Source organism: Aegilops tauschii, chromosome 4, assembly GCF_002575655.3.
Source record: "Aegilops tauschii subsp. strangulata cultivar AL8/78 chromosome 4, Aet v6.0, whole genome shotgun sequence".
Taxonomy (NCBI): domain Eukaryota; kingdom Viridiplantae; phylum Streptophyta; class Magnoliopsida; order Poales; family Poaceae; genus Aegilops; species Aegilops tauschii.
Genome location: NC_053038.3, coordinates 491153781 through 491163910, shown reverse-complemented (window position 1 = coordinate 491163910; position 10130 = coordinate 491153781).

The window sequence follows — 10130 nt, the reverse complement described above, 5'->3', positions numbered from 1 at the left end:
GTAGGTCGCCCGCGACCGTACTCCGGGCGGCCTGGTAGAACGCGGGGCCAAGGCCGTCCGGTCCTGGCGCGCTAGTCCGGTCGAGGAGGTTCGCAGCATCCTTAATCTCGCTGGGCGAGAAAGGCGCGACCAGAGCCGCCGCGTCCACCCTCGGCGCGTGGCGGTAGAGAGCCTCCAAGTCGAAGCGCCACACGGCGGGCCGAGCCCTGCCCAACAGGTCGGAGTAGAACGTGAGCAGGGCCGCCGCCTTGCCAGCGTGGTCCAACACCATCGCGCCGTCGACGTCGAGCACACGGATCGAGTTGGCGCGGTGGCGGTGGGAGGCGCTCGCGTGGAAGAAGTCGGTGTTCTCGTCCCCCTCGCAGACAGCCCGGCACTTCCCGCGCTGCTTCCAGTACACGCTCTGCCGCCGGATCGAAGCCGCCATGGCCATGCACGCGTCCTTCCTGAGCTGGTGTTCATCAGAGGACAAGGTGTGGCACTCCTCCCAAAAGTCAAGCAGGTCAATCACAAATTTGCAGTTATTATCAAAAGCAGGAATGAAGTTGTGTAGCCTTTTCCAAACCTTGGCCGCGGCCCTGAACCTTTTCTTGCGAGCTGCCAGGCAACCCACAGCGCACCGACCGGCCCCCGTGTTCGACCAGGACGAGAGGGTAGAGGGGAGAAACTGAGGATCACGGAGCCAAGAATTCTCGAAGAAAAACCGAGAAGGAGAAGGAATCCGCGTCGCGGCCTCCACCACTAGGGGCACATGATCCGAGGTAGAACGGGGGCGAGACGACAGACCCGAGTCCGGGAAGGCGACGTCCCAAGCGTGGTCAAAGAAGACGCGATCCAGACGAGCGAGGGTGGGGGGATCCCGCCTGTTCGTCCAAGTAAAAAGCCTATCCGACAGGGCGAGCTCGTGCAGAGCCAGAGAGTTAACGAGGGAGTTGAACACAGCCGCACGAGAAGCATCAAAGCGATGGTTATTCTTCTCGTGAGGGAAGCGGATGAGGTTGAAGTCCCCAAGCACCAGCCAAGGGCCAGTGATGCCCGCTGCGACCGACATGAGGTCCTCGACAAAGTCCGCCGTGAACGCATGATCGGAGGGAGCGTAGACGTTAGTGATCCGGAAGGAGAGGGCGCACCGCGTGGAAGAAAGGGAGGCAGTAAGCGTGTAACGGGAGGCCGAAGACGCGGACAGACTGAGGACGCTGGGGTCCCAAGCGGTGACCATCCCGCCTCTACTACCCTCCGCATTTTTGGACACGAAAGAGCCCAGGCGGGAGGGCAAGAACGAGCGAGCCTTACTGGTGGATAACTCAGATAGTTTGCTTTCCTGGATACAAGCGAGGACGGGGTTGACAGTGTGGATAGCGTTCCTCACGACGCTGCACTTGTCAACAGCCCCCAGCCCTTGCACGTTCCAACACAGGAACGAAAGTTTAGAATACGAGGCACTATCCATCACAGACCGAAGCACCGAGGACAGATAGGGAAGGAAACAGAAACGACAGCACGCCCTCGACGGGGTACAAACTAACTCTACTGTGGCGGACAGCACAAACGTTGTAGATACCCGCATAGCTAGCCCTAGGATACGAGAGAGGGTGGGGGGTAGGCGCCACACACGCGGCACTGGGTGACGCACACAGGCGTCCTAACCATCGGAGCTAGCATGCACCGAAGTAGACGGGATCGCAGCCGCCGAGCGCACGGCCGCCGTAGCCGCCGCGGTCAATGGGTCGAGCACCCCGTCGAGCATCTTGGCCTTCGCCACCTTGGACTTGAGGCGCGGCGAGCAGCCGGTCAGAGCATCCCGAAGAGCCCTAAGCCTCATAGCTTTTTCTTCCACGCCGAGCCAGGTGGACGGCTCGTTATCCTAGCGCTCCGGCGTCGTTCGGGCGGCAGCACCGCCACACCGTCACCGGGCTCGTCCAACTCCACCAAGGCGACGCTGGAGCGGCCACGGGACGCCGGGGCCTGCCCGGCGGAGGCCGGACCGTCCGGGGCAGGTGGGTCATCATCCGCAGGAGGCGCAGGGATGCGCCGCCGCGGGCTGAGACGCAGGGGGGAGCACCCAAAAGCCGCAGCATGCAGGCGAGGCGCTGCCCACCTCCGCGGGCACCGACGTGCATGGCTTGCATGCTAGCGGGCCCCCCAGCACGCGCTCCCATAGGTTGGCCCAGGAGGACCGCGGCGTTGTGGGCAAAGGGAGGCGGCGGCTCGGAGAAGAACGGGATGTAGGCCCCGTCAGCCGAGAAGGAGTCGTCGCGGCTCCAAGCACGCACGGGGTGCACCGCGACGATGCGCGTGCCCCACCGCCCTCCCAGCGGCCAGACGTCGCAGGGGACGCGGCGCGGGTTCTTGAGCAAGACGACGGCCCGCACGGTGGCCAACTCGTGGCCAGACAGCACCAGGGGGTCGATCTCCAGCATCTTGCCGAACCCCGAGAACATGGCGGGGACGCAGTTCGGGGTGAGGAACTCGGCGGGGAAGCCGGTGGCGGCCAGCACCACACAGACGTCAAGGCGGGGGGCGACGCGGTCGTACTCCTCTTCAGGGAAGAGGTCGATCCTCGCGCCCTCGTGCATGAACGGCTGACGGCGAAGCGCCTCGCGCCTGTCCTCCCAAGTCGCGAATCGAAGGTACATAGCCCCGACCGAGGACGGGACGACCTCGGGCAGGAGGTGGCCGATGTTGTCGAGGACAGCAGCTTGCACCGCCAGGGTGTCGTTGTGGAAGGCGCCCGGGGGGACGATGACGACGACAGCGAGCCGTTGTGCCGCGTCGTAGTCCCCTTCCGGCATGAAGACCTCGACGACGTCCGGACGCTTCGAGTCGGCAATGACCGACGGGATGGAGTTGTCCGACGACACGGACGAGGCGGAGCGCACGGATAGGGACAGACGCGAATCCGACGAGCCGGCGGAGACGCCGCCCTGAGAGGTCGCGAGCCCGGTCGGCAGACCACCCGAGCCCAGAGACGGGACGTGGACGTCCGGAGCCCCGCGCCCCTCGGGCAGCCCAGGGGGGAAGGCGGCGGCGAGCGGATCACCTCCGTGAGGGAGATGTCGCGGCTGCTGGGCGGGGAGGGCGGCGCGGTGGGTGGCGCGGCAGAGCTCGACTCGCCCACGTAGGGTGGCGAGGCGGAGCTCGACTCGCCCACCTCGAGCTGGATGGGAGAGCCCCGCTCAGGAGAGACCAAGGGCCGAGCGCGAGGGTAGGGGGTGGACTGGCGGCGAGCAGGGGGAGGCGGCGGCGCCGCGGCAGTGCGCCCGGGGAAGGAAGCAGCCTTGGGGGGGGGGGGCATGGCTGCATTTCGGGGCCATGGCGCAACGAGGGGAGGACGCGCGATGGCCAGAGACGCGACACCGCCGGCACCGGACGGGGTCCCAGCAGTCCTTGACGTAGTGGCGGACGGAGAGGCAACAGAAGCAGCCGTTGAGCGATAGCTCAGGCTGCAGGGGGCGAGGGGCGGGGTGTTTGGTTGGGGCAGCGGGAGAAAGCAGCGCCTGAAGAAAAGGGCTGCCCCCCAGCGACGCAGTGAAGGCGGCAGGTGAGGGTGGGTCGCGGGGAATGAATGGAGCGCCAGCTCCCGCATGGGGCGCAGCCGCGGTCTCTTTGCCCGCGCCGCACGCGGTGTCTCCATTAGGAGTGACAAGATGGGAGGAGGCAGGGCAGTCGAGGCAGGTGTCAGCGGCCTCTGGGTCTAAACCCGGCCAATCGCAGCCGCTCCGGGGGGGCACAGAAGCAGCGGCGTCGGACAGGCCCAAAGCAGAGAGCGGGGGGTGGCGGGAATGGCGCCGCCCGGCAAGGCGCCAGGCGAGTCGCAAGAGCCCATCCGAGTTTGTGACAACAATAATTCTGTCTCACATACTCACACTCCAGAATTTCATATCATCATATACCAGTATTCGAGTTGCTGACAGCGCTCGCCACGCTGTGACATCCTTCACCGTGGGAAAGGTTATAAACATGTTTAATCTCTCTTCGACAAGCGATGTGGTATTAAAACATAGAGCCAAATTCCGAACTGTGTTGCGTGCCGCAATGCACTGGCTACATTTTGGCCCAATATCCATACAGGGCCGTTTCTCTCAAATGGGCAACTCGGTCATTTTGGTAGTTCTGAAAAAAAAACGTGGTAGTTGGGCTTGTCGAAAAAAACATAGTCATTGTGTGTATATACACAAAAGAAAAGAGAAAAATGATTTCCTCACCCGTGTAGAGATAGAGAGTACCAACAGAGAAAAATCAATACCATTAGATTTATCATGAAATATATTTCCGTATGGTATATACTTAGCATTGTGGATATAGATATTAATTTCATCTATTAAAGTTTGTGAAGATTGACTTTCACGAAAACCAATGTTTTAATTGGGACGGGGAAGCACAATTTGCTAAAATGAAGTTTCTACAAAGTTGACAATTTTGCATGTTGAATGGTTCAATAAAAGTAACATTAACTAGTAATTTGTATTATAAAGTCTTGTTTATGATTGAACGGTTGTCTCCTTTCCAAACCTTAGAGAGGTTGATTTTTCGGGCGCTCCGCGCTATTACTCCTCAACCACCGGTAGGTGGTTGCCCCATACTCCTCCGTCGGCTCTGATGGTGCGGGAGTGAGGGGAGGCCACAATCTACCGTGTCAAATTGTGGCGGTGGCGGCGGCTTCGTTCTGACAAATATTATTTTTACAACCTCTTTTTTTTTCTCGGACGAGCCTACATCTTTAAAAATATGTAGTAATGCTAATGCATATGTCATGGCCACGTTTTGTGTTCCTAACCAAGCGATCATTTTTGGCTCCAAACAACAATAAGCTACTCACTCCATTCCCAAGTATAAGATGTTTTAACTTTTTCATAAATAAGATGTATATAGACACGTATTAGTGTTTGTTCACTCATTTTGGTCACTATGTAGTCCATATTGAAATATCCAAAACATCTTATATTTATGAACGAAGGGAGTATTTGTCTGAAGGAAGATCCCCACCCTATAATCCAAATCATATTCCCTATCCCAGAAACGCTATAAAAGAAGGTTAATTTGCATCAGTTTGAGAAAACAATGAGGTTACGCTTGTTTTTTTTATAGAGGATAACAATCGACTAAATTTTGGAAGATGAATGGCTGGACTATAAAGCACCACACTGCGAGCACAATAAAGATGTGAGCCTTGAAGATGTCTATGTTGCATTTGATAGTTGGGAGTAGGGATGAAAATAGAGTGGAAACTTTTCGTTTTTCTGGAGGAAAAATGGAAACGGAGAGGAAATATGAAAACGGAAACGGAAATTTGCAAAACGGAAGTGGAAACGGAATTTTTTATGCGAAAACGGAAACAAAAACGGAACGGTGTTTTCCGGTGGAACATGCATGGAAATGGAACTTTCCGTTTCCGTGAATATGGAATTTCTGTTTTTACTATAGACCTATAGCAGTTTTGTGGCCCAACCACCAAAAAAACACAATGACACAATTAGTAGAATGGATCTAAGGCCCAACTCCTACTACCACACATGTACTCAGCTTGACCCTATACGCAATTGTCCAGTACTACTACAATACTACGCTAAGTTGCTAACATAATGATATTATTTTATAGCCATGTTAACGACTCATTGTGTGTATTTCTCTATGATTCAAGGGGTTTTTAAGTTCCGATCAATGCCTATTTCTGTTTCCGTATCCGCTTTGTATTCGCTCCGTGTCCGTTTCCGGTAGTATTTGTTTCCGTATTCATTTCCGGGGTTTCTGTATTCGTTTCCGCTTCTGCAAAGAAATGTGAAAACAAATATGATAGCACTCAGTTCCGTCCGTTTCCGCTCCGTTTTCATCCCTAGTTGTGAGGTAATACAATCTGAATGTCCCTTCCTTTGCGATAAATGGTGGATTTCATTGACTCAAAATGAAGCATCAAGAGAATACAAACATAATGAGGACATACCCTACCTCTGCATGACTAGGATGCACACAACCAACACTAACGTACACACGCAACCAAACACATCGGCAAAGAGCAAAGTCATACAAGACCAAAGCTCTGCCTAAGCGAGAAAAAGGAAAACACCAAAGTGATCAAAATATCAATTGACAAGCTACAACTACGACCATATCTGCACCAACCATCTCTTTACACCACAAAGACAACGAGGTTCTTCAACAATAATGCCTTTAGGAAGGAAATGAGCTCAAAAGCCATCGTCACCGGATCCAACCACCAGAGGCGAGATTCTAGGTTTTCACCCTGAATAACAAGTCCAAGCTTATCCGAGCAATGCCTCAACAGGGCAACTCACAAAGACATCGCCATTGCCAAGTATAACCTAATCGGTTCATACCTAGTGTTTTCACCCCGGAGCTCAAGACTCTGGTACTCAAGAAGCACCACCAACAAAATTAATCAAGTGTTGTCGCCGCCATTTTTTTTGTGATCCCAACAATTACATGTGTTGGTCTAGAAATCCAAAAAATGTTCATGGAGTTTAAAAAGGTTTACAATTTGACGACCATCCATGAATTTTAAAATTATTCATAAATTACAAAAATGTTCTTGAATTTAAAAAGTTTCACCAATTTGAAAAAAAATTCATGATTTTTATAAACATTTGTGCAATTTTAAAGTTCATAATTTATAAAAGGAACAATATGAAATAAAAGAAAAACCATGAAACAGGAAAAAATAGTAAAGCAAAGAAGGAAAAACCACGCGAGTCGGAAAATGAAAAGAAAAAACCAATAGAAACCCAACAAGTCGAAGGGAAACCCCTCAGGGGGGAGGGGGGCATGTTTGTTGTGAATCCAGCGAGTTACGCACGAAAGAAGATTCCTGATTGGGCGTAACCAAGCGTGGAGGACACATTTTATGCTTAAGCTACCACATGATGAAATGAAGTTTCTGCAAAAGTTACGATTTCGAACATTGAATGGGTTAAAACATTTAGCTATTAATTTACATTACGAATACATTTAGAAAATACAGAAGAATTATGATATCATGTTGGAGTTTTTTGAGAGAGATTCAAACTTAGTGATTTTTATCCCAAATGTTCTCTTTTCAAGAAAAATGGAGAGAGTTTTTTTTTCTTAAGTTTTTAGGTTAACAAAAACTGATCGTATTCTACATGTTATTTTGTCTCTTCTCGAGCCTACATCTTAAAAATATGTGGTAATGCATATGTTATAGCCGTGTTTTGTGTTCATAACCAAGTGAGATTTTTTGGCTCAATTCAATGTGCTACTTGTTTAAAGAAACACAGTAGATATATAGATAAGTTAAACACAACTCCAAACAAATCTAGCATGTACATGTCATTGTCCGCAAAATCTCCATTCCAAATTACCAAGCGTATTAGGTGTTTTTAGGATAACCTTTGACAAATAATTATTCATTTTTATGTAACATTTGTGATACAAAGTATAATCATAAGTAAGTATGTTGGAATACAAATTTAATGGTAATTATTGGTCAAAGACTTGCCTGGTAATCTAGAACTGAAGGGGTACATTAATTAACTAAAAGTCACATGCAATTGTACCTATCGAGATCATATGTTCTTAGCACAACTGCTGAGAACATAGAAATATGTTTAACTTTTTGCTAACCCGCATGTACCACATCATATGCAATAGTACTATAATATGTCAAAAATACAAAGGTGAACCTGGTTCCATGTGCACTGGCATGAATAGTAAATTCAAAAAAATCAATTTTGTTTTTTGTAATTCCCAGGTATCAAACTTGGTCGACCATTCTACTCACGTGTGAAGTTTCGTGAAGAAATTATACCCATGGTATTCTTAGTGAATAAAATACAATCAAGATCGTACTATTCATCAAATGGTGTTTTTAATATTGTTTCGATTTTGTCATTTTTTTTCCAAAATACCATGAATGTTACTATTTCTTTTTGAAACTTCATACGCGAGTATACCGATCGATTATGTATGTTACAAAAAGATACAAAAAATTAGTATTGTTTCAAATTTACTATTCACGAGGGGTGCGCGTGGAACCAAATCCGCGTCCTGATGCAATGTTGTCTAACAATTAGGATACACACCAAAAAGCCAACCACTGCATGTCATGTGGGCCATCCGGATCCGACACCTAAATAATCATATCATCATATATCAATGTTTCAGTTGCTAACAGAGCTCGCCGTGCTGTGCTACTATTCTTCATGGGTAAGCTTATAAATATGTTTAATCTACCTTCCACAAGCGATGTGGTATTAAAACGTAGAGCAACGCCTGAACTCCAAAGGTGCGTGCAGCAAAAAACTGGGCTACATTCCTGCCCAATAGCCCCCGTAAGTGACCCACTCATGGGTGGGCCGACTGCATTGGCCTTTCTCACTGGACGTGAGCGAACGTTACATTATGTCAGGGACATAAACGGGTTGGGCCCATGAAGGATTAAGACAAAAAATGTTTTGTTTTAAAGAAAAGACAAAAATGTTTTTTGGATAGGTAAGAAATGTTAAATTCAGTATAGAAATACGTACGAGATTTAAAATATGTTTGTTAATTGCTGGAGGTGCTGGTTTCGAAGACTTGGATTGCTTCTAGCTACCCCAATGGATGTTATGGTTGATGCTTGTTTAATTTTTTGTTTAGTCTGTTGCCTCTATATTTCTATGATAGCAAGGTGTGTTGACTTCCTAGTTTTGTTGGTATGGGTATGAGTCGATACTACCTAGATCAGTTCTGTAGTTTTCTGCTGGTATGGTTGTTAGTGTTTCTTTGGCATCCTGATATGGTTTGTGTCAGAGATGTAAGTGATATTGCTCATCTCCTGTAAAAGAGTCAATTTTCTTAATGAATATGGGGCCATGTGGCACCTCTAATTCCATACAAAAATGTTCATTAATTCAAATACATCAAAGAGTTTTTAAAATGTTCCAAGATTTTAAAAAAATCTGCATATTTTAAAAGAAGTTCAAGAATGCTATAAAATTTCATATATTTGAATTGTTTTGTGGAATTTAAAATGGCCATGAATCATAAATAATTTTTAAATGTTCAAAGGTTTTAAAACCATCCATGATTTTTAAAATTGTTCATCAATTTTTAGAGCATTCCTGAATTTTTAAAATATTCAACAATTTGAAAAAAAATTCATGAATTTTACAAATGATTGTGAAATTTAAAAAATTTCATAGAATTATAAAAGTAACAGTAGAAAAGAATGGAAAACCCTGATAAAAAGGGGGAAAAGTAAATAAAACAAGAAAAAACCATGCGAACAGGAAAAAATCAAAAGAGAAGACCAATAGAAACCCAATGAACCGAAGGGGAACCCCTCAAGGGAGAAGGGGATGCGTGTGTGCGTTGTTGTGAATCCAGCACGTTACGTGCTAATAGGATTCCTTATTGGGCGTATCGAAGGGCCGAGGACTCGTACTATGCTTACCCTACCGCATGCTGGAATGAAGTTTCTACAAAAGTTGACGATTTTAAACATTGAACGGTTTAAAAACATTTAATTAAAGAATACAGAAGAATTATGATATCATGCTAGAGTTTTTTTTTGAGAGAGAGAAGATTTTTTTGAGAGAGATTGCAAATTTGGTGATTTTTATCCCAAATGTCCGCTTTTCAAGAAAAATGGTGAGAGTTTTTTGCTTAATTATTTAGCTTAACAAACACTGATCGTATTTTACATATTATTTTGTCTTCTTGAACTTAAATCTTAAAAAAATTGGCAATCCAATGTTATGGTTGTGTTTTGTGTTCATAAGCAAGCGAGAATTATTGGGTCCAAAATTCAGTGAGCTATTTGTTTAAAGAGACGCAATAACTATATTGATAAGTTAAACACAACCCCCAACAAATCTAGCATGTACGAGTGCACGATATGTCTGTGAAATCTCGTAGGAAATCTTTTCAAGCGTACAAACTTGCACACATAATGCAAATATGTTAATCTAAAATAGTAAGTAGCAACAATATTGTTCACACTCGCAAAAAAAAAACATGAACGTCTGACACGCTTGGCCGGCGAGGCCTGCAGCATCAGCCGCTCTACCATCTCTGTTGTTAGTCCCAGAAGACAATCCAACATATTCTGGTGGAGTGCCTATATGCTTTGCGCCATTTGGTTTTACTCCCTTTGCAGATTGAGGTTGCGGGCT